The 25838-nt window shown below is 36.6% G+C and overlaps 1 protein-coding gene and 1 long non-coding RNA gene across 2 annotated transcripts in view; one reads left to right on the forward strand and one right to left on the reverse strand.

Annotated features, from left to right (window-relative positions):
• LOC145663104 (uncharacterized) overlaps positions 1-9429 on the forward strand; it is a 645511-nt gene extending 636082 nt beyond the window's left edge. The window contains exon 3 of the long non-coding RNA XR_014127153.1: positions 9045-9429. This is a non-coding gene — a long non-coding RNA (uncharacterized LOC145663104). The remainder of the gene's footprint in view (positions 1-9044) is intronic.
• Positions 1-25838, reverse strand: part of LOC145663101 (uncharacterized) — a 156014-nt gene that overhangs the window by 106696 nt on the left and 23480 nt on the right. The window lies entirely within an intron of this gene.

Below are 25838 nucleotides of genomic sequence, written 5' to 3' on the forward strand. Positions count from 1 at the left end.
GATCACTGAAAAAACAGAGATGGTATGTCCTCATTACTGAAAAAACAGAGACGGTATGGCATACCACCGTATACTGTCTCACTTCGACCCTTATGTATTACCATATTGTTTTGTTTTCAATACTGGAGAATTTACTATAGTTTTCTTCAATCAGCTGATTCGAATTATATTATACACAATTCAAGAAACTAATATGATTTACTGAGGCAATCGTACGTATAGGACAATTTATTTAAAACAATATCGCCTGTAATTATTTATTGAGTATTTAAAGAAACCTTTTGTTTTGAATGGTTTAGATGCAGGGTTTTGTCTTCGTAATTCAAATGGGATACTGAAATCGTGGAAACTGTTATGATTGAATTCTAAATTGAAAGCTTGTGTAGTCTATATAGTTGAGGAATATTCAGATGTCCTTTGATATAAAAGACCTTCATTCTGAAAATGTAATAGTAAAATTTTATCTAACCAGTGGCAATATTGTATTTATTTTATCACGTATAGAAATCATATCCCCCCATTCTGGCTGTTGGCCAAGATTTGTATCTCTGTCTTCGATTTCTAGTTCATGATCAATATCAAGATAAGGCACTTGAGGAAATGTCCCACATTTTCTGGGCTTGAGGAAAACGTACTTGAGGAAATAACCCGATACCTCACCTGCGCCTGTCTTTCTTTCTTTTTTCCCCCCTTTTAACTGAAGAGGCTTATAAAGAATAGTAAAGCACCCAAATGGACGGAGATTCTTCTCCGTGTAAGACTTCGTGATTCTTAAATAAATGTTTCAAGTGAGGTTAATGAAGCACAAACCATTAACTAGGCTCGTGCACGCGTGGCGCTGCTCATTTGTTCAATCTTTTCTCTTCTTTTTTCTCTCTTAAGTGTTGTTTTGCTGTTCTTTTTTTTTTTCTTCGGAGGACAGTTGTGTGTCTGTCTGCAGGGCTGATGTGATGGATGAACTCTAACATCGTTTGAAAAATATTGCGCCGTTTTTAACGCAACGCTTCACTTGCCATGTATTTTATAGCTCCTTCATACTGCTCAATGGGATCAAAATTTATCATTTACCAACGAATACACGTATTTATCTCTAGTTTGTGGAATGTGCTGGTAATATAAGAATGCTTTGTAGTGTACCGCTATTGTTTTTAAGCAAAGATGAATAAATGACTATTAATGGAGTACAACTATGAAAATCTTAATGGAAGATGTAATAAGGCAGCAAAGAATTCTCTTATATATTCCACGTTCAGCACGAAAAATGCTTAACATTTTTGCAACCATCCATCTGAGTACAAGGGTAAATCTACATCATTTCTCAATGCCTTCAGGTGAGCCCAAAAGCAGGTTTTAGAGGATAGGTTGCGTTAATGAGATTATTTTTTTTGAGGGGGGGATATTATTTTTCTTTTAAAAAAATGGCACAATCGAACTTTAATTATGTCATCATGACCTGTTGAAGAACGCTAAAGTAAATAAAACCTAGTCTGCAAAGGAAGTTATCAGTGGCGGTCCTAGAACGTAAAAACTGGGAGAGAAGGCAGCCATCCCCTAAACTATAACAGATGTATCGTAAGTTCACTATACACTTGCAAAAAATATATAAATAATAGCTTAAATTATTTTTGTCACTCAGAAACTGGGGGACCTAGGTCCCCGGCCCCGGGCTAGAACCGCCTCTGCCAGTTACCTTGCTTTTCACACTATTAATCAGGTTTCCTCTTCTACTTTTTTTGGGGGGGGGGAGAGGAGCGGAAGAATAGTAAAATTGGAGAGATAGCACCTAATCATTTTGGAAGAAAGGACGCCGGTGATGGTAAGCCCTTAAGCAAGTGACCATCTTAAAAGGTTTCACTGTACAGTAGAAAACCATGTTTGTCTCCGAGGCGATAACTTTCGTCGCTTTAGCACCCACCTTCGCAAGGCTCAAATCAAGGGAAGGGATGAAACGGATTCCTCCTTCTTGTTAAGTAAATTCCCCGACTCGTCAAATAATAATTTCTTCCCTGCCAGGGATATATTTGCCCGATTTAATATATATAGTTTGGGTAGAAAAGCTCACAACCGAAATATCGTAGCTAGAAACACGAGGCCCAAAACCTTATTTGGGTAGGGCTTTGCCACCTAAAACCTTGCGGGACAAAATCTCGCCTAGACAAAACCTCGCCGTCCAAAATCTCGAGGGTCTGAATCTCGCCTGACCAGAAATTCACTGGATGTTATCTCACCTGGGAAGGAACCCTATTAGTACAAAGCCTCCCCATAATATAAAATGTCCTTAATTTTTCAGAAAAAAGCAAAGGAAGGAGGATATAAGATGTATCTTCATTTGGGTTTATTTTATGATGATACATCCATTCACTTTGGAGTCGTCAATTTTTATTCTTCTAGTGTATAAAGTAAACATTTTGAGCTCCATGTTACTTCAGTCTTTCTTTTTCTCTCTATTATTATTATTATTATTATTATTATTATTATTATTATTATTATTATTATGATACCAGAAACGGATTGAGTAAATTATAATGGATATACTCTGTCACAAGAGGTTTTGACCAAACTATATTTTGAGCGGCCAGATTTTGATCATGCGAGATACTGCGAGATATGGCCATATTTTTGGCCATACGAGATTCTCAATAGGCAAGATTTTGGCACGCGATGTTTTGGAGTGACGTTTTGGCTGTGCGAGATTTTAGCTTGCGGGATTTTGGGCGGCAAGGTTTCGGCCGCTAAATTTTGTTTGTTTATATATATATAGGACTAGCAGCGTTCACCCCGCTTCGCTGCGGTCACCCCGGAACGCAATAAACGTTGTTACTTAGATAATTTTTACTTTTTCGCTTTCAAGTGATATGATAAAAACCATAGAAGATTGCATTAAATGTTAACATTATATCGCCTGTCATTTATGTTAACCCGCCCCGCTTCGCTGCGGTCACCCCGGAACGCAATAAATTTTGTTACTTAGATAATTTTTACTTTTTCGCTTTCAAGTGATTGCAGTAAATGTTAACATTATAGCGCCTGTCATTTATGTTAACCCGCCGAGTGACACGGTCATGCGGGTTGCATATAAATACGTTTATTTTTACCTATGATGATCTAACAAAGGATTTGTACGTTATGGACACTTGAATGGTCAATTATCTCAAGACACTGGTAATTAAAAATTAAAGTGATATGATAAAAACCATCTAGGGTCCAAATCCTAATAACCCCCCAAAAATAAAAGAAATTGGTTCAGCCGTATTAGCGTGATGAGGGAACAAAGGATTTGTACGTTCTCTTTTATATATATAGATTGTAAGAAACTATTTGAACAAACTTCGGGAGCTTATTCCCGACTCCGAGACTAGCAAAAAATGTCATCCGGAACTTTGTTCAGTGAGGGATAGTTTCGGCGATATAAAGTGCCGAAATCGTGGAAAAATGAACTTCTGAGGGCTGTAATTAAAAAAAAAAAAAAACGCAACGTAGAGAGTGCGGCTTAGAACATGACACTCGAAGTCATACCTGCTCGATTGAAAAATGTATGTTTCAAATCTCCGCAAGATGTGCGCGAGGTATTCCCAAAGGAATTTGTGGATTCCGTATAACCTGTGGCAAGTAATCTCTGTGGCAAGTAATAACTCCACAATCATTCATCTTGGTTACCTTTTCCATGATATTCCGCAGCAGGGATGGGGGACCTTCATTCATTTTGCATTGATGAATATCACGCTCACCAACCTAATTTTAGTAATTGAGGGGTCAGAGTAAAGGGGAAGAACATAATTTGATGACGAAAATACTTTGGGGATGAGGACGAGTAAGGAGGAGGACATAGCGACAATGCAATTTGAGGAAAAGGACACGTTAAGATTAGAAAAATACCCACTATTGCTCTGCAGTACATTTTAATTTGTCATACCAGCTTTAAAAAAAGACATTTCCCATTATTTGTTCCACGTTATCTCTAAACTGCGATAAAAAAAAGTCACGCGTCATCAAAAAAACGCAGATGCGTTGTTGATCTACCAATGCTTATACTTCTTCGCATAATAGTTTACAACTTATTATTATTATTTTATCACTATGAAACAATCATATAAAATTGTGACATTATTTTAATGACACAAATGTAATATAGATATTCTAATACTGCATTCAGGTATGTTTATTTAAATAATAGAATATCGTATTATATTTAAGCATGTAGCCGCCCCTTCACATTGCCGGGTCACAACTATGAACATCACCAAGGCAACCCGAGACGGTTCCAAAGAGATTTAAAATTTATGTTGGCCTGGATATCGATAGGTACGCTGCCAAGTCCCCTGGTCGTGGTGCGTAGCAATGTGGTCGGGATTGGGAATCTCCAGATGGTCTTCGTGGAATAATGATAACTATTAAATATAGCTGGATTGGCAGTTAACAGATTTATCAATGTAACTTGTAGGAAGGAAACACCGGGTGATGGTATGGGAAGGAAGTACGAACATTTCACTATAACGCCGCTTAATGCTACATGTCTCAATCAGGCTGTAAAATTATTTAAATCCCACAGACGTGAAGTCTTCAAAGAGGGCAATACGCTACATGCAAACTAGACAGGGCTCTATTGGTACCATGTATTTATATATTGCAGCATTGCCTCAAGTATTTAGCTTCACCGTGACCGTTGCAGTTTCCTGACGAACATGCATTAGCGACTAATGTTGTATTACTATGCTACCCGGCCACATCCACCATCAGTACGCTTCATCACTATAGATCATCTGCCAAGAACAACTAACTACTTTCATCTGCTTATTACTCATCTGGAAATACATAAGTAAACGAAAGAAGTCCGACGTATTCAGGTGATGAGATATTGTCAGGGATCCTAACTATTTACTCATACATGTTTACCATATTTATATCACCTTCAGTAAAACATAAATATTATTATATAAAATTTCACAGTACAGATGCACCAAATTAATTAACGCTATTTCTGTAATAATATTATGTATTTGGTAAAGTATTATTTTCACTTTTCTTTTCAATTATAAAGCATCAATAACAATTTTCATGACAGGAACTTAATACATCAATCTATCTTTTTTTAGTACATTCTCTATCTACTACTTTTTCTTCTTCTTCTTACAGAACATTTCATAAAGGCTTCAGTTTTCATTAAAAATCACACGTTTTGTATATTAAAATTACCATAGATACAATATAAAAATGTAAAATTATTTTGTTATATAATTTCGATCAATATTTAAATAGAAAATTTAAATTTTATTACATAGTTCATTATTCCGAATCTACAAGCTTACTAACATATTACACATCTAGACATAAATAATCTTTGACGAAATGATAAAATCAATTAAATAAACAAACTATTTCAAACTTTCTTTGGCTTTCATATAGACAGATAACACGGGAGTTGACAAATTTAATTTCTATTACAGCACAAAATATACTGATAGGACCATGTGCCAAAATGGTACGTTACAAGCATTCGCAGTGATTATGGTGCAAATTCAACTGTAGGGGAAAACGGGGTAATGGCACGCTGTGTATAATTGCACGCATCCCTGTTTACAAAGAAGCAGAAGAAGGAGAAGGTCTGCATGGTGCTCACCCTACCAACAACGTGCCCAACGAACCTCACTTGAGTGGGAGAGCGCTGCAGACGTACTGCGGAGTATGACCATATATTGAAAAACTTTGTTTTTCTTTAAAAATTTCACCAGTTTTCTTTAGTGGTTAAGTTCAAACTTACTTTTGGGGTACGGTATTTTTGTAGTCAATGTGTGTTAATAGTCAATTTAGAATAAATATAGGGTTAGTATTTTGTTATAATATTTACGCATGTCAGTCAAGAACAAAAAAATCAAGATGGCCTGATTTGGGATAATAGCACGCATGAACACAAGAGTGCGTGTGACTAAAAATGCCTCATCAGGCTTTGAAAAGTGTGGTACGTTCTCCATGAATCCAGAAATTTTTATAGGTGCTGATTTTGCTGCAAGTGCTCAATGCTGTATTCAGACTGAGAAGAATATGGAAGCCGACGTTTCTCATGATACAATGGACTCGACGAAACAAAAATTTAGTTCAGTGACGTTTCTGAACTGTCAGTTGGTAGACCATCAAGGGAAGTCACCAATTCCGAAAAATTCTCCGCAATAATCCCGTTAACAGCAATTTCTCCAATTCCTAGGGGAAAACCATCGTTAGTGAAGCAGAAGGGAAAGCATCAAAGCTCAGAAATTCTAACAGCAATGCGTCGTAAGGATCTTCTGCAAAAATAAAACGAGCGAAGAAAGCAAATATGTTTAGGGAATACCATCATATGGAAGTTTAAAAAAGAATTTAACTAAGAATTGAACTGTTGCGTGCTATTACCCTCAACTGCAGGGTAACTGCACGCAGTGTAAGGTTTCAAATTTCCGTCCGCTATCTTATAACGGGGAGTAATTACGCAATAGTTCCGAGTTATTTCATAGTAAACATACGTAGCTATGTACAGCACTATTCATTAGATTCCATGGTGCTCTCGTATTGCTGTTCTGAGCAATTAAAAAACCGCATGTCATTACCCTCTTTTCCCCTATATGTAACTGTATTCAACTGTAAGTCGGCTAACGAATGAAGACGTGTAGTAAGCAGTCGTCGGATTTTTTTTTTTTTTTTTTTTTTTGTAAAATGACAGAGAAACTTGAGCAGCGATATTGGATCAAATTTTGCCAAAAGCTTGGCGATACCCAAGCGGAAATCATACAATCAGATCGGTACATTCAATTTTGAACGAGAATTTGGGTATGAGGAAAGTGTTTGCGAAATTTGATTCAGGCTTTTAACGCCAAACACAGAATTCGTGTGTGTCGTCAGGCTCCCTACTCACCCGATATGGCTCCATGTGACTTTTGGTTATTTCCCAAGCTGAAAATGCCACTAAACGGGACCCGATTTTAGTCAAGAGGAGACACCATGCGGAATGCGTCGGCACGGTTGCTCACCATTTCAAAAACTGCGTTCTGGAAGTGTTTCCAACAATGGCCGGAGCGCTGGGAGAAGTGTTTGCATAACCAAGAAGACTGCTTTCAAAGAGAACAGTGTTTCGGATTTCCATATCAATAAATGTATTTTTGCCAACCAAAGGTTCGATACGGTAGTTTTTCAACACACCTCGTATTTTTAGCAAATTCAGCCGATAACTAATTCAACACCAAAAATATAATGTACAGCGCTTGAACTATCTCGTACAACGTAAAACCAGATCAATACCCTGTAACACATTAGCGCGTTTCCTTTGGGCTTTCAACTGCAATATTTTCTTCTTTGTTACCACCTGTACTAGTCAGACATGTTTGGCGATTCGATAATTAGACTTTTGACTGATAATAAATTTTATCTTCCTTTCGTTGGAGCTATCATAAAAATGAGCGAACAGGGAGACATCTTTAAACGATGGTTGACTAGCAAACAATATTTACAATGCATACATTATGTTAGAGCTGTAACATAACTCACATTAACATATTCGGTTAATCGTATGTTATAGTACATGGTCAAGTTTACACAACTATACACTACAGTAATTGCACCTGTGTTTTAATATTTATAATGCATAACAAGTTAGTTCCTTCGAGGAACTTCTAAGAAATCTTCCAGCTGAGAACAAAACTCTTCCAATGAAAGGTCGTTTGAAAGTATGAAGATTTTTGTTGGAATTTTTCCTTGTAGGAAACAAAATTTAAAATATTAATTTAACGACTAATTGGAAGAACGAATTAAGTACCAAGCTAAAACGAGATTTGTTTGGAAATTATTTCCTTTCTCTATCTTAAGAACATTTGCAAGTCCCACTACACGATAGGAATAAATCCCTCAATCGTGCAAGGAGTTTTGGAAACCTTCTTAAGATCGGGAACAGATAGAAGTTCCCCAATCCTGCTGAAAGGGTTAGAAATGTTCTTAAGATGAAAAAAAGAAATAACGCCATCAATCGTGCAGGAAAGGTTGGAAACGTTTCTAAGATGGAGAAAAGAAATACGTTCCCCAATTTAGAAAGAAGACTTAGAAACGTTCTTAAGGTGGGGAAAAAATTAAGTTCTTCAAATCATGCAAAAAGGCTTGAAAACATTCCTAAGATGGAGAAAAGAAATAAGTTCCCCAATCCTGTGAATGCTTGGAACTGTTTTTATGGTGGAGAAAAGAAACAAGCTACCCAATCGTGCAGAAAGACTTGGAAACGTTCTTGAGATGAAGGGGGAAAAAAAGTTCATTAACCGTGCAGGAAAGCTTCGAAACGTTTTTAAGAAGAAGAAAAGAAGTAAGTTCCCCAATTCTGCAGAAAATCTTAGAAACGTTCTTAAGGTGGAGAAAAGAATAAGCTCTTCAAATCATGCAGAAAGACTTGGAAACATTCCTAAAATGGAGAAAATAAATGTTTCCCAATCCTGCGAATCCTTGGAAGCGTTCCAAGGTGGATAAAAGAAATATTACCCAATCCTACAGGAAAGCTTTGAAACGTTCTTGAGATGAAGGGATGAAATAAGTTCATTAACCGTGCAAGAAAGCTTGGAAATATTTCTAAGATGGAGGAAAAAAAAGTTTCCCAATTCTACATGAAGGCTTAGAAATGTTTTTAAAAGAAAGAAAAAGTAAGTTTCCCAATCACACAAAGTCTTGTAAACGTTTTTAATATGGAAGAAAAAAAAATAAGTACACCAATCGTGCAGAAAGGCTTGGAAACACCCTTATGACGGAGAAAGGAAATAAATTCCACGTAAACTTTGATTTTTATTTTGACGCTCGTTTCCTTCTTAACAACTGAGGATTCGATTCAGCTTTTATAAAAGCTATTTCTTGAAAATTTGTTTCTACCAAGAACAAGGATAAAATATTCAGTTAAAATTTTGCAATATTTTAGCAGAGTTCTTTCTTGGTTAATATATCTCAGTCACTTAAGTATAATTATTTTGTACTAGTAACTGACAAATCTATTTCATAATCATTTTTTAGATATGGTTTAATTGATTGAAGTTTCATATTCTATTCAGGCACCGATGCTATATATGAGGAGAAGTAAAAATCGACGCCATCGACGTCAGCGACTGAGGACATCATCACGAACCAGAAAGTAAGGCTGTGAGCATGGTTTGGAAACACTCATCATCACCAGAAGTTAAGAACTTTAAACGTCAACCATCAACTAGTCAATGATGCGTTGCAAAATTGGTTACAGGTGCAACCGAAATACTGTTTCTCCGACCGAATCAAAAATCCAGTGAAATGTTGGGAAAAGTGCGTTGAAGTACAGGAAGATTGTGTACGAGAAATAATGTATGTTTCAGTTTTCTATCATTGGAATAAATGTACCTTTTCTCAAAAGTCCCTTTACTTTTTGACTTCTCCTCGTAAAAGGAAACCAAGAACTTATTGAGGATAATCTGAAACCCATACTCTCACTGGAAATGAACCCGGAACCACACACACACACACACACACACACACATAATACACTATTATTTATCGACTAAGAGGCGTGAACACCTGACTGTTACTTCAGAAGATGTAAACTTTGCTATTACATTTTGTTTACCACGAATTTCGTAATAGTTATATTTAACCTTCCTCCAAATTTCTGGCGAGATATAATTCCAAAATAACGCATTTATGCACTCATGTTGCTCTATAATCTCGTTATTGTTTTCATATGAGAGACTATTTCTTGAAGTTTATTTGTGTTGTTTACGGACATCCCTGTATATGACCTCGGTACGGCAGGAAGATGAAATAATACTACTGGGGATCTTGAAGAATTTTCTTGTCCGAAGTTACTCACTTAATACGCATTATATATTGTATTTTTAATTTAAGAAAGTGAATTCTAATAACAATTAGTAAACATTTTTCCCCCTTTTGTACTTACTTAATCAAGGTTACACCAATAAAACAATTAATTTGTTATTTCTCGGTGCAAACGAAATTTTTCATGGTCTCCTGAGCAACAAACGTAAGACCACATTTCCTTTTGGTAAATGTGCATGCAGCGTGCAGTATCTTCCTCAGTTATTTATGTAATATTGACTCATTTTTTGCCTTGCTCAAAGCGTAAAGGATATTGCTGCATGGTTTATCGTATGCAGAAAGTGATTATTATTAAGAACAAGGAAATTTAAACTCGTTCATGTGTAAGCCAGGATGACAAAGCAAGTGAAGATGGTAAAAGGTTTACGATGCTGGGGCATGAGATTGGGAAAGCTTATAGCGATATTAGAAGTGGATAGGCAGCTGGAGTAAATACGTAATACGAGTTAAAGAATTAGCTCATGAGATGATTACTTAAATAAAAGTAAATTGTGACCAAACAATTATTACTGTAATGCGAGTTAAAGGATTAGCTCGCCGAGATGATTAAATAAAAATAAAATACGATTAAAATGAACATTTATGAATTAAAGAATTAGCTCGTAAGGTTATTACTTAAATAAAAGTAAATTGTGACCAAACACTTATTACTGTAATTCGAGTCAAAGGATTAGCTCGCGAGATGATTAAATAAAACTAAAATACGATTAAAATAAACATTTATTATTATAATACGAGTTAAAGAATTAGCTCCTGAGATGATTACTTAAATAAAAATAAAATCTGACCAAAACAAACATGTATTACTGTGATATGAGTTAAAAGATTAACTGTTGAGTTTATTACTTAAACAAAAATAAAATCCAATCAAAGCAAACAATTGTTACTACTAATCACATGGAAAGTCTAGATCTTTCTACTTATTATTATTATTAGTTTTATTAGTTACCTCCAAAATCTTAGGTACAATCATTCTAATACTTCAGGGCCTAGGAGTGCAAACAGGTGGGTTTAGAGCCCAGGTTGCACCATGAGAATATTTGGGTAACATAATTTTTCATTGAAAACGATACAATAAAACTACAGAATGATAAATTGGTCGAGAAAGGTATATTTTGGGAACAAAATGGTAGAGAAGAATGATAAATTTGAGGAAGAATGATAAATTTGGAGGAAGAAAGGTAAATTTGGTGGAAGAATGATAAATTTGGTGGAAGAATGGTAAATTTGGGGGTTGTGGGTTGTGAAACTCCTGCCATGATTTGCCAGAACCTGCATAATAAGTAGCCTATACAGGGCCGTATCGAGAAATAGTAGGATTGATTTTTTCCCGCGCGCGCGGAGCAATGTAGGGGGGCTGCAAGGTCGAATGTTAAGGAGGGGAGCCTTGGGAATAGGTGTCGACCGTTGGCAATCGCCTGCGTGCGTTGGTTGAGTGTGGACCACTGTGTTAGTGACCTCCTGTTGTGACGTCAGTTGCGATGAAGCGAAATTTGGAGCAGCGGTACGCCATCAAGTTTTGCGTCAAACTGGGAAAATCAGCGACCGAAACCAAGGACATGGTTACGCAAGCCTACAAGGAGGATACCATGAGCCGCACAATCACCCCGTAAAAAGAAGGCCAGAATGTCGAAATCGAAAGTGAAATCGATGTTGATTGCATTTTTTGACCGTCGTGGCATTGTCCATAAGGAGCTTGTACCTCCTGGACAGAGTGTAAATGCAAGATGTTACGTGGAAGTGCTCACACGGCTGCGAAATCGGATCACACGCGTGCGACCAGACCTGGTGGGGATATTGAAGCTCCACCATGACAACGTGCCGTGCTACGGCGCGTGGATTGTGAGGATCTTCTGACCAAATTTGGCGTTTCCACGTTGCCCCGCCGTCCTAGAGCACTGATGTGGCACCGCCGGACTTCTTCCTGTTCCCCCGTATCAAGAGGCAGCTCAAGAAATATCGTTTCGACTCGGTGGAAGCGGTCCAAGCGGCGACGACGAGGGCGCTGGACGGCATCCCGGAGGACGACTTCCAGAAAGCCTTCGGGACCTGGAAGGCTCGCTACCAGAAGTGTGTGAATGCCCAAGGGGCCTATTTTGAAGAGTATTATGTCGATTTACCAAAATGTTCAATAACTTTAAAAAAAAAATCAGTTCTACTACTTCTGGATACGACCCTGTATATCGATAAATAAGTGTGAATATGCAGGTTTAATCTGTAATTTGTAATATACCTGTTGTATTACCTTATTTATGGAACATGCACTTCCGTTGATTTTAATGTTATTTTGCATGTTCAAGTTATATCTGGCTAATTTTACATAATTGTAATATTATTTATTACTAACAACCTTTTCATTATACGTTATAAATTACGAACCCTCTATACAGTGTAAATACTACATACTTCAGCGTGGAATTTACATTTACTTTATGTGCAGTTAAGAAATCAGTGCCAAGACTTTCATTAAGAAATAATGAGCTTACTCTAGAAAACCTGGAATAGGCACAGATCAATATTTTAAATGATTAATGTAATATACGATGACTTCTAGCTGTTAAAGTTGGCAAGTTTTGAAGGTCATTCTGTCATGATTCCTCACAATAATAATTCGTATTTTACAAAGCACTGTTAGAGATAATGGTAAATGATGATGATTTCATCGAACATAAGTCATTTATTGTGCGTAGTATACCCACCACAACAGATGCAAATGAAAGAACAGTTTTAGAAGAATACAGAATGAATCATTAATGTTGCTTCCTTGTTAACGATTTTTTTAAAAAGGCCAACTGGATCATTTGCATAAAGAATTTGCTTTGCGATTATCCTCACTGGACTTGTCAGCACTTTCTTCCAGTGTTGCCAAAAGATGCTTTCAAAACATAGCTAAATGATGCTCAAATTCTGTTCAAAAATGGATAGACTCTTCCCAAATTTGTTGAGAACAGGTTTTAACAATAAAACAAGTAAAATGTTTTCAGAGGCGGGTCTAGAAGGTAAAAACGGGATGGGAGAGAGCAGCCAGAACCCAGACTAGGTAGATCATGAGTTTATAGTAAACTTTAAAAAATATATATAAATAATAATTTAAATTATTTTTGTTACTCAAAAAACTGGGGACCTAGGTCCATCCAGTCCCGGGCTAGACCCGCCACTGAATATTTCATAATTTTACTGTACAACCAGTGGCATATTTACGATTTTTTCGGGGAGGGCTTTGTTAACTTTTGGAAGGGGGGGGCTTTGCCTGAAAATGTGAAAATTCTGCAAGATATTTCATATACTTTACTATAGTAAGTAAAATTTCGGGGGAGCTTAAGCCCGGAAGCCCCTTAAATACGCCACTGTGTACAACTAAATCACACTGTAAAATTGTTGCTGGTATTTTCAATGAGTTGAGTTAGTTTTGAGTTTAGCGTCTATTTTAGCAGCAAAGCTATATGAGACGTGGACCTACTGAATCCAAACCACATGAGCTTCCACCGAGAATCGAAAACGGGTCTCCCACACCAAAAGCGTGTACATTAACTGCTTAACCACGAAGGAGCTCCTGGTATTCTAAAATCGAATACTGGGGAGGGGGGGCACGGTGGCTCAGTGGTAGAGTCAGAGCGCTTACCTCTGGTGCATGGGGTCCCTGGTTCAATAACTGGCTAAGTAAGTTTGTAGTGTTCATGCGTTTTCTCGGAGTAGTCCCATTTTCTTCCGCATTCTCATTCCACCAATTATACCAGCATCACTTATGTGCCTTAATCATCTGTTTCTCTTAGCCTAACGGGCATAGATAACCGTGGGACGTTAAACTAAAGATTTCATATTTTTCAAGTCAAATATTTTCATTCCTATCTCATACTGGGAGGCGCGGTGGCTCAGTGGTAGAGCGTTCACCTCCGGTGCTTGGGGTCCCTGGTTCGATTCCAACTCGCGCAGTGTGGACTTTGTGGTGGACAAACACCGTGCTCGTGGGTTTTCTCGGGGTTCTCCCGTTTCCTCCCACTTTCTTCATTCCACCATTTCACTCATCTCTCATTATCACCGTCTCTTTTAGCCTAACTGTAAAACTTACAGATTTCATTTCATTTTTCCTATCTCATGTGCAGTATGGTTTGGGTCGCATCATTAATAAGGCGCTACACCTCCCTATTTACTTGGATTGGTTCCTTCGCTCCAGTTCTTGCAGTAATGATGGTATCATTTTATCTTGCACAATACTGAAAGTATAACATCTTCAGCGAAAATACACTCAAAATTCTTACTCACAAATTAATTATGCGTTGAAATTTGCTGTAAGAAGGTGACATTTTTAGAATCCTGATTTGCCGTGAGGCCGTGCCAAGAAGCAAGACTACTAATATGTTTAAGATAGATATGGCGTGGCAATGTAATGAAATGAAATTTTTCAGTTTAGCGTCCCACGTTTATGTCCTTTAGGCTAAAGGACATGGATGGTTAAAGGCAAATGAATGATGATGGCATACTTGCTGGAATCAGAAAGTGGGAGGAAACGGGATTACCCCTAGAAAACCCAAGGACACGATGTAGGATAGTAGGAACTCTAAATGCAGAATTGACAAAAATTCTTGCTAATGGCCAAATTTACGTTTAATTGTTGGTGTCAAAATGAGCAGATTTAGCCATAAAAGTGGATAAATTAGCAACACTGATTTCTGCACTCATTTCCAATTTAGAGAAGAGAGAATTGCATAAAATTAGCCAAAAAAGAAAGAAAAAACAGAAAACAAGAAGAACACGCCAAACAAAGGAGAAAACTTCCGTTCAGTATCCAGCTGTTTTTTTTTTTTTCAGTGTTTTTCTTTTAATTCAAGGGCACGATTTTAAAAAAGCAAGAAGCCCACAACACTGTATATAAAAGACGAAACGTGAATACCCAGTGCTGATATTGTACTGAATAACTTAACAATTGAAGCGCAACTAATCAGTGCACGAATAGCTTGGCTGGGTACTGAGAATTTCAAGGTAATTGCTACTTTTTCTTTAAAAACATAGTAATAATAATAATAAAAATTCACTGGTGCAACAACACAAAGAAAAATCTAAATTCTACGAAGCCTACAGGAAATAGTTTGTTGTTGCACAATGTGCATTTGTTTCCCTTACAGATACTCACGTAATATCCTCCTCATGCATACATCATACGATATTCAGAAAGATACTATAGAATTCTTCTCAACGCGTCATAGCTAAAAGGACGACTTATATTTGTGATGCACTTCCGTTTCACCTTACTGACCTATCCAGCACTTTTAATATTTTAATCTCGATCTCAATACGTTAACAAATGGCATGTACTGGAGAAAATCTTGACGGAAATGAGCTTTACACTTTCGTGATATGCTCTCTATTCCGTTCGTAAGAAATTTTCACATATTGCCTTTAAAATGTTAAATTAGCATAGTTACTGCAAAATTTAACCTAATAACTCTAGTTAAATGGTTTCGATACAACTGTTTTTAGCATATATATATCACATTTCGATTCGACAGTTTCTGAGTTGAGGGAATATTGTCTCATACTATTGGCCAACTTGAACACAAAATGAAATATTTCAGTTTAACGTCCCACGAATATGCCCTGTAGGCTAAGGGAGACGATGATTAAGGCAAGTGAATGATAATGACAGAATTGGTGGAATGAGAAGAAAGATGGAAACGGTAGTACCCCGATAAAACCCAGGGACATGATGTTGTCCACCACAAACTTACTTGGCCGTGGATTGAACCAGGGACCTCATGCATCAGAGGTATACGCTGCACCACTGAGCCACCATGCCCCATATTGGTCAGTTCATATCATATGTCCAGGTGGAAAAGGAACAAAAAGTTAAATTTTATAACAATAAATTTTATTTGATTTAATGAATCTCTACTACTACTACTACTACTACTACTACTACTACTACTACTACTACTAATAATAATAATAATAATAATAATAATAATAATAATAATAATAATAATAATAATAATAATAATAATAATAATCGTACTTATAATGCAAAATCATATCAGAAAGTGAGAAACGTTACTATGCAAACTTCAAAACATTTAAGAGTTACAGTTTGAATAAACAGATAGGCGAATATATATATTCTTAATCTACATTATAGAAGCGACACGCCTTAAAAAAATGAAATGAAATCTTTGAGTTTTACGTCCCACGGATATGCCGGTTAGGCTAAAGGAGACGGTGATGATGAGAGATGAGTGAAATGGTGGAATGAAGAAAGTGGGAGAAAACGGGAGAACCCCGAGAAAACCCACGAGCACGATGTTTGTCCACCACAAAGTTCACTTGGCGGGAGCTGGGATCGAACCCGGGAACCCAAGCACCAGAGGTGAACGCTCTACCACTGAGCCACCGCGTCCCCATCGCGATACGCCTTAGTCTATTGGGATACACTAATCCTTAATAGTTCACAATCAAGGCTAATAGTTGTCTCGAGCTGCTCTGCCTCTTATCTGACGCCAAGATATGTCGCCAGCGTGTAGACAGTTTGCAGACAAGCCGAAGACTTTGTCGTGGAAGTAATAATAATAACACAAAACCATATTCTTCCAAGAGTACGAAGACAATTTTAACAATTTAAGTTGAAATTAAGATCTCAAAACAGCCAAAGATAGTTAATTCGTTGAGCTCCTTCGTGGTTAAGCGGTTAGCGCGCGTGTCTTTAGCGTGGGATACCCAGGTTCGGTTCCCAGCAGGAGCTCAAGTGGTTTGGATCACACGCTAAACTGTAGGTCCACGTGTCATATGGCCTCGGTGTCAAAAGAGACGTAAAACTGGAAATCAAATCAAACATATTTAATCTGTTGAATATCTACACCATCAAATTTTCTTTTTATAATGAGGATAGATTATTTATACGCCAAGTTATTTTTCAGTTTTCTTTATAACAAAATGAAATTTCACTTGTTTGATTTTTTGTGATTTCGTCCTCAAATCTATTTAAATGTTCTTTACTTTCTGAAAAACACAATTTAAATGTTCTTTACTTTCTGAAAATCTATTTAAATGTTCTTTACTTCCTGAAAAATCTATTTAAACGTCCTTTACCTCCTGGAAAAAATATTTAAATGTCATTTACTTGCTGAAAAATCCATTTAAATATCCTTTACTTCCTGAAAAATCTATTTAAATGTCATTTACTTTCTGAAAAATCCATTTGAATGTCCTTTACATCCTGAAAAATATATTTAAACGTCCTTTACTTCCTAAAAAAAATCTATTTAAATGTCCTTTACTTCCTGAAAAATACAATTTAAATGTACTACTTGAAAAATCTATTTAAATGTCCTTTACTTCCTGAAAAATACTATTTAAATGTCATTTATCTTCTGAAAATCTATTTAGATATAATTACTTTCTGAATATCTGTTTAAATGTCCTTGACTTCGTGAAAAATCTATTTAACGGGATGATCTACCTTTTCTCGGTACAAAAATTTTTATATTGGACCTTATGGGGAGAACATGGCTACCGAATTTCCTCAGTTTCTAAGGAACTAGGTATCTCTAATGGGAAAGAAAAATTTTGCAGCATTCTATAGAAGTTTATTAACGGGTTGAAATACTTAAATTGTATATTTGTCTGCTAGTTTAGCAGAAATAAATTATTAAAAAATAAATAAATTAGTTTCTTTTTATACAAATTATAATATGTCTAACTTTGGAACCAATTATGGTAGAAAGATCAACTTTTTTTTTTGTTTTATTCCTTGAGAAGAAACGACTCTAATAGTTTTAATCACAACCATATCTGATACGCAAATTAAAAAACAGTATTTTAATATAAGTATTAAAGTCCACCTGTCAAAGTTTGAAGAGGGTAAGTCACGCCCCACTCTTAGCTTGGCCGCGGAAAGGGCGGGGGTTGGTGAAATGGAGGAAGAAGGGGGTGGATGTCTGAATGAAACAGGTTCTCGACCAGTTTCTCAGATTACCTGTCAGCTGCCAAATACTTTAGCTTTATAGAGTTTGTGTCCCTCAATGGTTCCATACTAAGAGACTGGACGATGTGGTGTGAAGTATCCTCTTTTCCCCGTTACCTCTGGAAGTTCATCAAGATGCATTCTAGAGTGCGCGGGAAGAACAGTATATATCAGAAAACGCTGTTATTTTGGAATTTTTTCCCCCTTCCGGACAAATATTATAGCATACAGTAGTTGCGAAGGGAAGGGGGGCAGAGGGGTGCCCCTACAGGATTCCGACAATGTAAAGTCCTGGCCCCCATATGTAGGTGTCCGTAAAAGAAATGTCCCCTAAGTTTTTTTTATAATGTCTTGGGAATATATTTCAAATTTGAGGTGTTTTCCTGGTAGCCGTCATTTTCCAATATGGCCGCCGCCCTACGTAAATCTCTCTCTTTGTATATATATATATATATATATATATATATATATATATATATATATATAAGAGAGAGATCGTTAACCAAGGCACTTGGAAAGATAATTTGGTGTCAAAGTATAGGTTTTTGAGGACGATGAATTTAAATATGGCATTGTTTATTGCCACTTAGAAACCTTACAACCTGGCAACACTGTTGTCTAACGATTAATTGTACAAAGTTACAAATGCGTATATGCACGCATTACTCTAGGATGTAGCGTACTTCCTCAGGACTAAGCGAAACCTACTTTTTCTGGTAGCTTTCATCACGACAAGACATATTTTACAGAGTAACATGAGAGAACATTTGTCTAAATCCAATATGGCAGCCAATATGATGGCTAATTACTAGGCAACCAAGTAACGGACTTATTCAAATGCCTGTCAGTCCTAATTGGCCTAGAGAATGGGAGAAAGAGGCAGGATAGGGTCTCATTGAAGAAGCGTCTCCTGAGGGGGCGAGGGAAATTTAAAATACTCCATTTTTTAATGAAAAACACGGTTTTGCCTCCTTGTCCGCAGACAACACTGCACACCAAATGCTCTATAAGACGTTCTCTAAATAGCCCAGTTAGATCCAATCTGTATTGTGTGTAAACCGTGCATTTTTACGGGGGAACGGCGGAGCAAAAGCCCTGTTTTTTTGGTGATATTTCTGGTTTCTCGTGTTTACTTCGCTAAGACTAAGCACTGTAAGCCAATCTCTAATTATCCTATAGCAGTGTTAATTTCAGATCATTTCATCACGCACAGAGGGGAAAAACGACTAAAAATTGCGTGCTCCACAGAAATTTCTGCGAAGATCTCAAGCACCCGAGGGTGAATTTCGTAGCTCTTGGGAGAATTTCCCCTCAGAATCACCCCTGAAATCATCACTGTCCTAGGGAGTTGAAACAAGAAGCAGGATACGCAGAAAAGAACATACTTTCAGAATGATGACGTCCTATGGGTGGGACCTACAGCTTAACGTAGGATCCGAACCACTTGTGTCTCCATCGGGAATCAAACAAGGGACACCTTGATTATAAGGGATGAGCGTAACTATTCATCCACGACACACACATACATACATACAAACATATATATATATGCAGACTATAATAGACTATTGTACGTGGTAATAAATAGCTACAATAATATTCCAGAACTTTTTGAATGTCCCCCCGTATAATCTTTATTTTCTAGTAATGCATTCACATTGAAGGCTATGTCTTTGAAAATAATGTTGACAAACTACAAGAATTCTTTGAATATGTTCTATCGACTTTTTTCTGTAATAGACTATTGTACGTGGTAATAAATAGCTACAATAATATTCCAGGAACTTTTTGAATGTCCCCCCGTATAATCTTTATTTTCTAGTAATGCATTCACATTGAAGGCTACGTCTTTGAAAATAATGTTGACAAATTACAAGAATTCTTTGAATAACTTCTATCGACTTTTTTCTGTACATGATTCTAACACAATTACTCAACTATTGACACTTGTAATATCCAACATTTCTAGGATAGCGCTGCAAACCTTTGATCACGAAATTAGTTTGACGTTTCTCATTTAAACAAGCGCCTCTTTTAGGGTCTCTTCTCTTTTACATTCTTGAGTTTCTTGAAGGACCTGCAGCTGTAGGTTTCTGCTCTATTATCTTCTCCACCAAATTCAAAATAGGGGTTCTTCTACTCTTATGTTTTCCTGTGACAACTCTCTACAATATCCAGGAACTTACAGCTGTTGTATCGGTACGTGCACTAAGAATCGTCTTGAACCTACCCGAATGAAGCATTCTGGTCGTTTTGGTTGAGTATGTCAACACCATGTTATGTTGCAAAACAGCTCTCCTTCCTTTTTTCCTTCAAATGACAGAGTTATGATACATTTCAACGTAAAGTATTAAGGACTAGCATCAGGGGCGGATCAAGGACGGACTTCTGGGAGGGCGGTGGGTTGTAATACTGCTACTTAGAGGTACTTTTAAGAGCTCCAAACTTTGGGATGGGTTTTATTTATATATATAAAATAGGAAAGTTTCCTCTTCTGGGGAAGGGGGCGATCGCCCCCTGGATCCGCCACTGACTAGCATATATACGGTATATAGCTAGTCGTGACAAAAAGTATAGACCAACTCGAAATTTCAGAATCCTGCGATATACTTCCGCAATGATTTTTATAGAGGTAGTTGGTGACTACTTCAAATTATATGCCCGTAGCTAAAGCCCCTCTATAAAAAATTGTTGCGTGAGTACCTTAGGATTCTGAAACATGTATTTTTGGATAGCGCACCTGTCAGTTCCTAAGTGGAGTCTTGACCCGACTACGGTAGGTCCGATAATTATTTCTTGTGAAAATGTCATATATCACCTTTTACAGCCCGTGACGACAGTAAGATATCTGTGATTCGGCCAATCCCTGTTCCTACTTGCAAATGCCTGTACGCTATTAGTAAGCGCTACTGAGGTCAATAAGAGTTGAATTAGATTTTTGCGAGGGGTGCATTGTTATAGCATGTTTTCTAACGCACAAAGGGATGTTCTGAATGGGGGCAGCTATGTGTATGTTTAGCCAATGGAGCCATTTGTATCTTCGTGGCTTTGCACTCTAACTCCAAATAATAATAATAATAATAACTTTTGCCTCCTGAAAATAACCAGATGGTAAAGTTATGGTCGATACATTTTTGGAATTCGAAGGCATTTTAGAATGCTTGTCTATCATCTGGCTATCAGAAATAATTGATCACCATTTTCTCTACATATCTATAATTTTCTTACAGGGTAGAAATACCTCCTCGGAAGAGAGAGAAAAGAGAGGGAGAGAGAAAGTGGCCGAACTTGGGCTATTGAACGTGAGGACAGGATGTTTATATTCGCATTGACACCTGCTGTGAAAACGGTCTGTGCACATAGCTGAAAGAGATTTGTGAAGACCCTTCCCTTCATATCTCTCGGGACGAAAACAAAAGAAAAGGGTGGGCACGGATGCCTTACCCTCGTCAAACTTCTTGACAGGTGTACTTTAATACTTATATTAAAATACTATTTTTTAATTGGCGTATCAGATATGGTTGTGATTAAAACTATTAGAGTCGTTTCTTCTTAAGGAATAAAACAAAAAAAGTTGATCTTTCTACCATAATTGGTTCCAAAGTTAGACATATTATAATTTGTATAAAAAGAAACTAATTTATTTATTTTTTAATAATTTATTTCTGCTAAACTAGCAGACAAATATACAATTTAAGTATTTCAACCCGTTAATAAACTTCTGTAGAATGCTGCAAAATTTTTCTTCCCATTAGAGATACCTAGTTCCTTAGAAACTGAGGAAATTCGGTAGCCATGTTCTCCCCATAAGGTCCAATATAAAATTTTTTGTACCGAGAAAAGGTAGATCATCCCCTTAAGTGTCTTTGACTTCGTGAAAAATCTACCGTACTTGAGTGTCATTTGCTTCCTAAAAAAATCTATTTAAATGTCCTTTTTTTCCTGAAAAATCTATTTAAATGTTTTTTACTTCCTGAAAACTCGATTCATATGTCCTTTACGTCCTGGAAAAGCAATTCAAATGTCCTTTACTTTCTGAAAATCTATTTAAATGTCCTTTACTCCTTGAAAATCTGTTTAAATCTCCTTTACTCTCTGAAAAATCTATTTAAATGTCCTTTATTTCTTGAGAAATCTATTGAAATGTCCTTTACTTCCTGAAAAATATATTTAAATGACCTTTACTTCCTGAAAAATAAAGTTTTATTTTATGTAATTTTAGCATTTGACAATTAAATGTAATCTAAATAATATTAAATTTTAGCCATTCATTTTGACAGAGCAAAGAAGATTTAACAAGACTTGAAGGGAAAGAAAAACCCAGTAAAATCACTAAAAGATTCCAGTCCATTTCAAAGCACAAAATAATAATAATAATTAAAAAAAAAACATCGTATATAAATGAATGAGCTAAAAAGAAGATGGTGTGGAATCTCAACGCCATTATTAATTCGTGTCACTCATTTCGATCTATGAATAAGAATACAGAACTTCTTGAAAGAGGATGGGTGGTGAAGGTTTTTTTGGACAAGATTGTACTTCTATTTACAGTTATTTAAATATATGCTGAAATGTGGGTGGTACATAAACAGGTCCTTTCTTTATTACAATAAAATTTAAAAGAAACTTGTTTCAAAGGACCTGATTGCTTTACACTTCCTTTAGTTTACTCCGTGCTCAGACCTTGACAGGAACAATCTACTTTCCCCTCTTTGAACGGTTCCAGTTTATTTTTTTCTTCTATTTGCTTTTTTCTTTTTAAATTTTCATATTTAGTAGCTAGTTTCCTCCATACGTGATTATGTTTAATAGCAATATCAAGGAAACGAGCATTCTTCTAAACGGTGTAAATCTTGTTTGACAACTGAAACTCTATTTTTTTCCTTATAAAGGATCCATAACGAATTTTGATTTGCTCAGTGAGTCATGGGTCTTTATATATGCTTGAGTGGTAATGCTAAGGTTAACCTGCACCTATGCGCACTATAGAACTTTACAGTATATTTTAAATGATTTCCACACTTCGGGAGGTGATTCCTTACACTAAATTTGAGAAAATCATGTTCTGTTAAGTATGCTAACAAATTTACAGTAAATATTTTTTCTTCTCGACTATTGCATAATATGAAGCACTTTTTTGTCTATGAAGATTATATGTTATCATTATAACAAGGATGTCCCACGTTCGATTCTGTTGAAGACAGTTAATAGAATTGGGATTTAGCGACACTTTCAGGAGCACAGCTTATATGAAAAGCGGATCTACAGTTTAACGAGAGATTTGAACTACATGACCTTCCGTCTAGAATAAACTGGGTCTCGTGCGCTGAAAGCGGAGAGGCTATCTTTATAGTCGTGAGGTAACTCGAGCGGTGAGGCTAGTATTTGATGGATAATATAAAGATAACAGTGTAAAAAGCGCAAATCGGAAAGAATGCAAGTAAGAGACGTTTGGGTATCCTAACAGAATATATATAATACATAATTTAGGAAGGTAAGTAAGAAAAGGATGAAGTTTTTTGTTTCAGCGGCCATGAACCTTTGAATTTATAAAACCGCAACGCTATTTAATTAACGTAATATGTGAGAAAAAAGGCAAGTAAGCTTGTGATGGACACCATCCTGTCCGTGGGTTTTCTCCGGGTACTCCCGTTTCCTACCAAATTTTCCTTCCTACCAATTCTTTCATCATCATTCACTTGACGTAATCACAATCTCTCTTAGCCTAACAGGCATAACGTTGAAACGTTAAACTGAAAGATTTCAAAGACCTTTGCTAAGCTTTTTTTTATTATTCTTAATAATATTATTATTCCATCCAACAGAGACTTTCAACATTCTGCTGGGAAGGATTTTTTGGAAATTTCAATGACTGAATAGAACAGTAACCATTGCTTGCACAGGAATGTTTCTGTTATGACTTTTGAGATTGTGTGCTTTACGTCCATAAATAACACCGAGGTTAAGAATGAAAGAATCTACAATTAATGTTGGCTCCGAACCACGACGGAAGATTGAAATAAAATGAAATAAAATTATTCAGTTTAAATGTTCCAGGATTATGCCCTTTAGGCTAACGGAGACAATGGCTAAGGTAAGTGAATGATGGCGGAAAAAGTGATGGAACGAGAATGTGGGAGGAAATGGGAGTAGCCGGAGAAAACCTACTGATACGATGTTAGCCGGTAATCGAACAAGGGACCCCACGCACAAGAGGTACGCGCTCTACCGCTGAGCCACAGTGCCTTCGTTCACGATTGGAGCTTGAATACGGTGCAGTTAGTAAATGCAATAACCATCATGCAAAGTCAAGCATCAGAGTACAGACCGTTCCTCACAATGTTATTTCATCTCCAAGAGCTAGATTACAGGAACATGCGCCACCGGTGCAAGCAATAGCATTATTAATATGATATCCGTAATTTTTAAAAAATAATTAGCATTTTAAAGCAATGAACTTAAAATTTACTCGCTCAAATAATGTTGATGATTATAGATGAATAATGAAGTGATACATTAGGCAGGGTAATGACAGAAAGGAGTACCCGTACTCCAGAGAAAATTCTTGCACGTGATCTCATATCTTACAAAATCCATTTTCACGCAATACAGAAATATTCGACTCTGTACACGTAACAGAGCTGACAGCTTCTTGTGATTATCTCTATGAAGTCTGACTTGAACTTTATGTTCAATACAGAGAGAGAGAATTGTGATTTGGTAAATTTATGAGGCAGTACAGTTGAAGTGAAGCAAGTTTGAGGCCTGAAACTGCTACAAAAATTCGAACTAAGGAAACAGAAAAGAGTTAACTAAGCCAGTATCATAATAATGTAATCCAGCTCTCCTTAGAGATGAGATAATGTGATTGGGGAATTACCTATATTGCGAAAGTTGTTCTTGTATTATGGTCCGTGCACCTGTCGACTGTACTGGGTTCAACCTACGTTCGTGCTTCTCTCATATTAGTAACATATCTTGTTCTTCATAACCTGTAGTATATAAACGCAAACCATAAAAACTCAAACTCGAACGATAGAGTTAGAAATACGATGTCGTTCATCGCAAGACTATATCCTTGGAGCTGAAAATGTGAGATTGGACATCGGAGGGCAGATTGAAATGAAATTTCTAATATGACGTCACACAATTATAAAATTTAGGCTAATTGGGACGGATCAGTAATGAAAGTGAACAAAGATTAAATAATTTGTGGAAAAGGAATGTAAGATAAAACGGGAGGTATTGATCCCGAGAAAACCCGATATTGACCACTATAAATTCACTTAGTCTGCGATCAAACCAGGAATTCTTACCACCAATGATGTGTGCTCTAGCACTGAACCATCATGCCTACTCTGAGGCAAGCCTGATTGATTTGTATTTATTGTACGTTCCTTGTCAGCAGCGAACCAATATATAGGACACGACCTACAAAATGAGATATGAAGCAGTGTGCTATGTTCCATATTCTTCGACTGGAAATCCTAAATCGTAATCCAGGACCTCGTACACAAGAAGCACGTCCTATAATCCACTAAACTAGTGAGGAGAGGCATCAAAGGCAAAAGTTCTGTCCTAAGAAGACGGTGGAAGGATCCTATATCTTTGATTTCAGGAGCAATGGATAGTTTCGTTCCTTAAACCGCAATTAACTAGTTAGATAGAATGTTAAATAATTATTAAACACGGTGTTACACTCGCACACACACAAAGAACATAAAAAGCGTATAACAACACTTTATCTTTGTAATCAGTTATTTTGTATTGTGTGTAGCGCACCTATACTATATGTCAAGCATAACAATAATTTAGACATGTAGTGCTATCCTGAACGTGACTTTGGTTATCTAAGGGTCCAGATGAAACTAATTTTAAAAGCATATTAAATCACAATATATAAAACTTTATATCTTGAAAAACTTAACTATTTGTTAAATTGTCAATCTAATTATTATGATTAAAAATCAAGTTTATTCTTTTAAGTCTTATTTCCAGAAACCATGAAAAGCCAGTCACTTCAGTAATGGAT

This window comes from Thermobia domestica, chromosome 10 (assembly GCF_964235325.1).
Source record: "Thermobia domestica chromosome 10, izTheDome1.hap1.1, whole genome shotgun sequence".
Lineage (NCBI taxonomy): Eukaryota > Metazoa > Arthropoda > Insecta > Zygentoma > Lepismatidae > Thermobia > Thermobia domestica.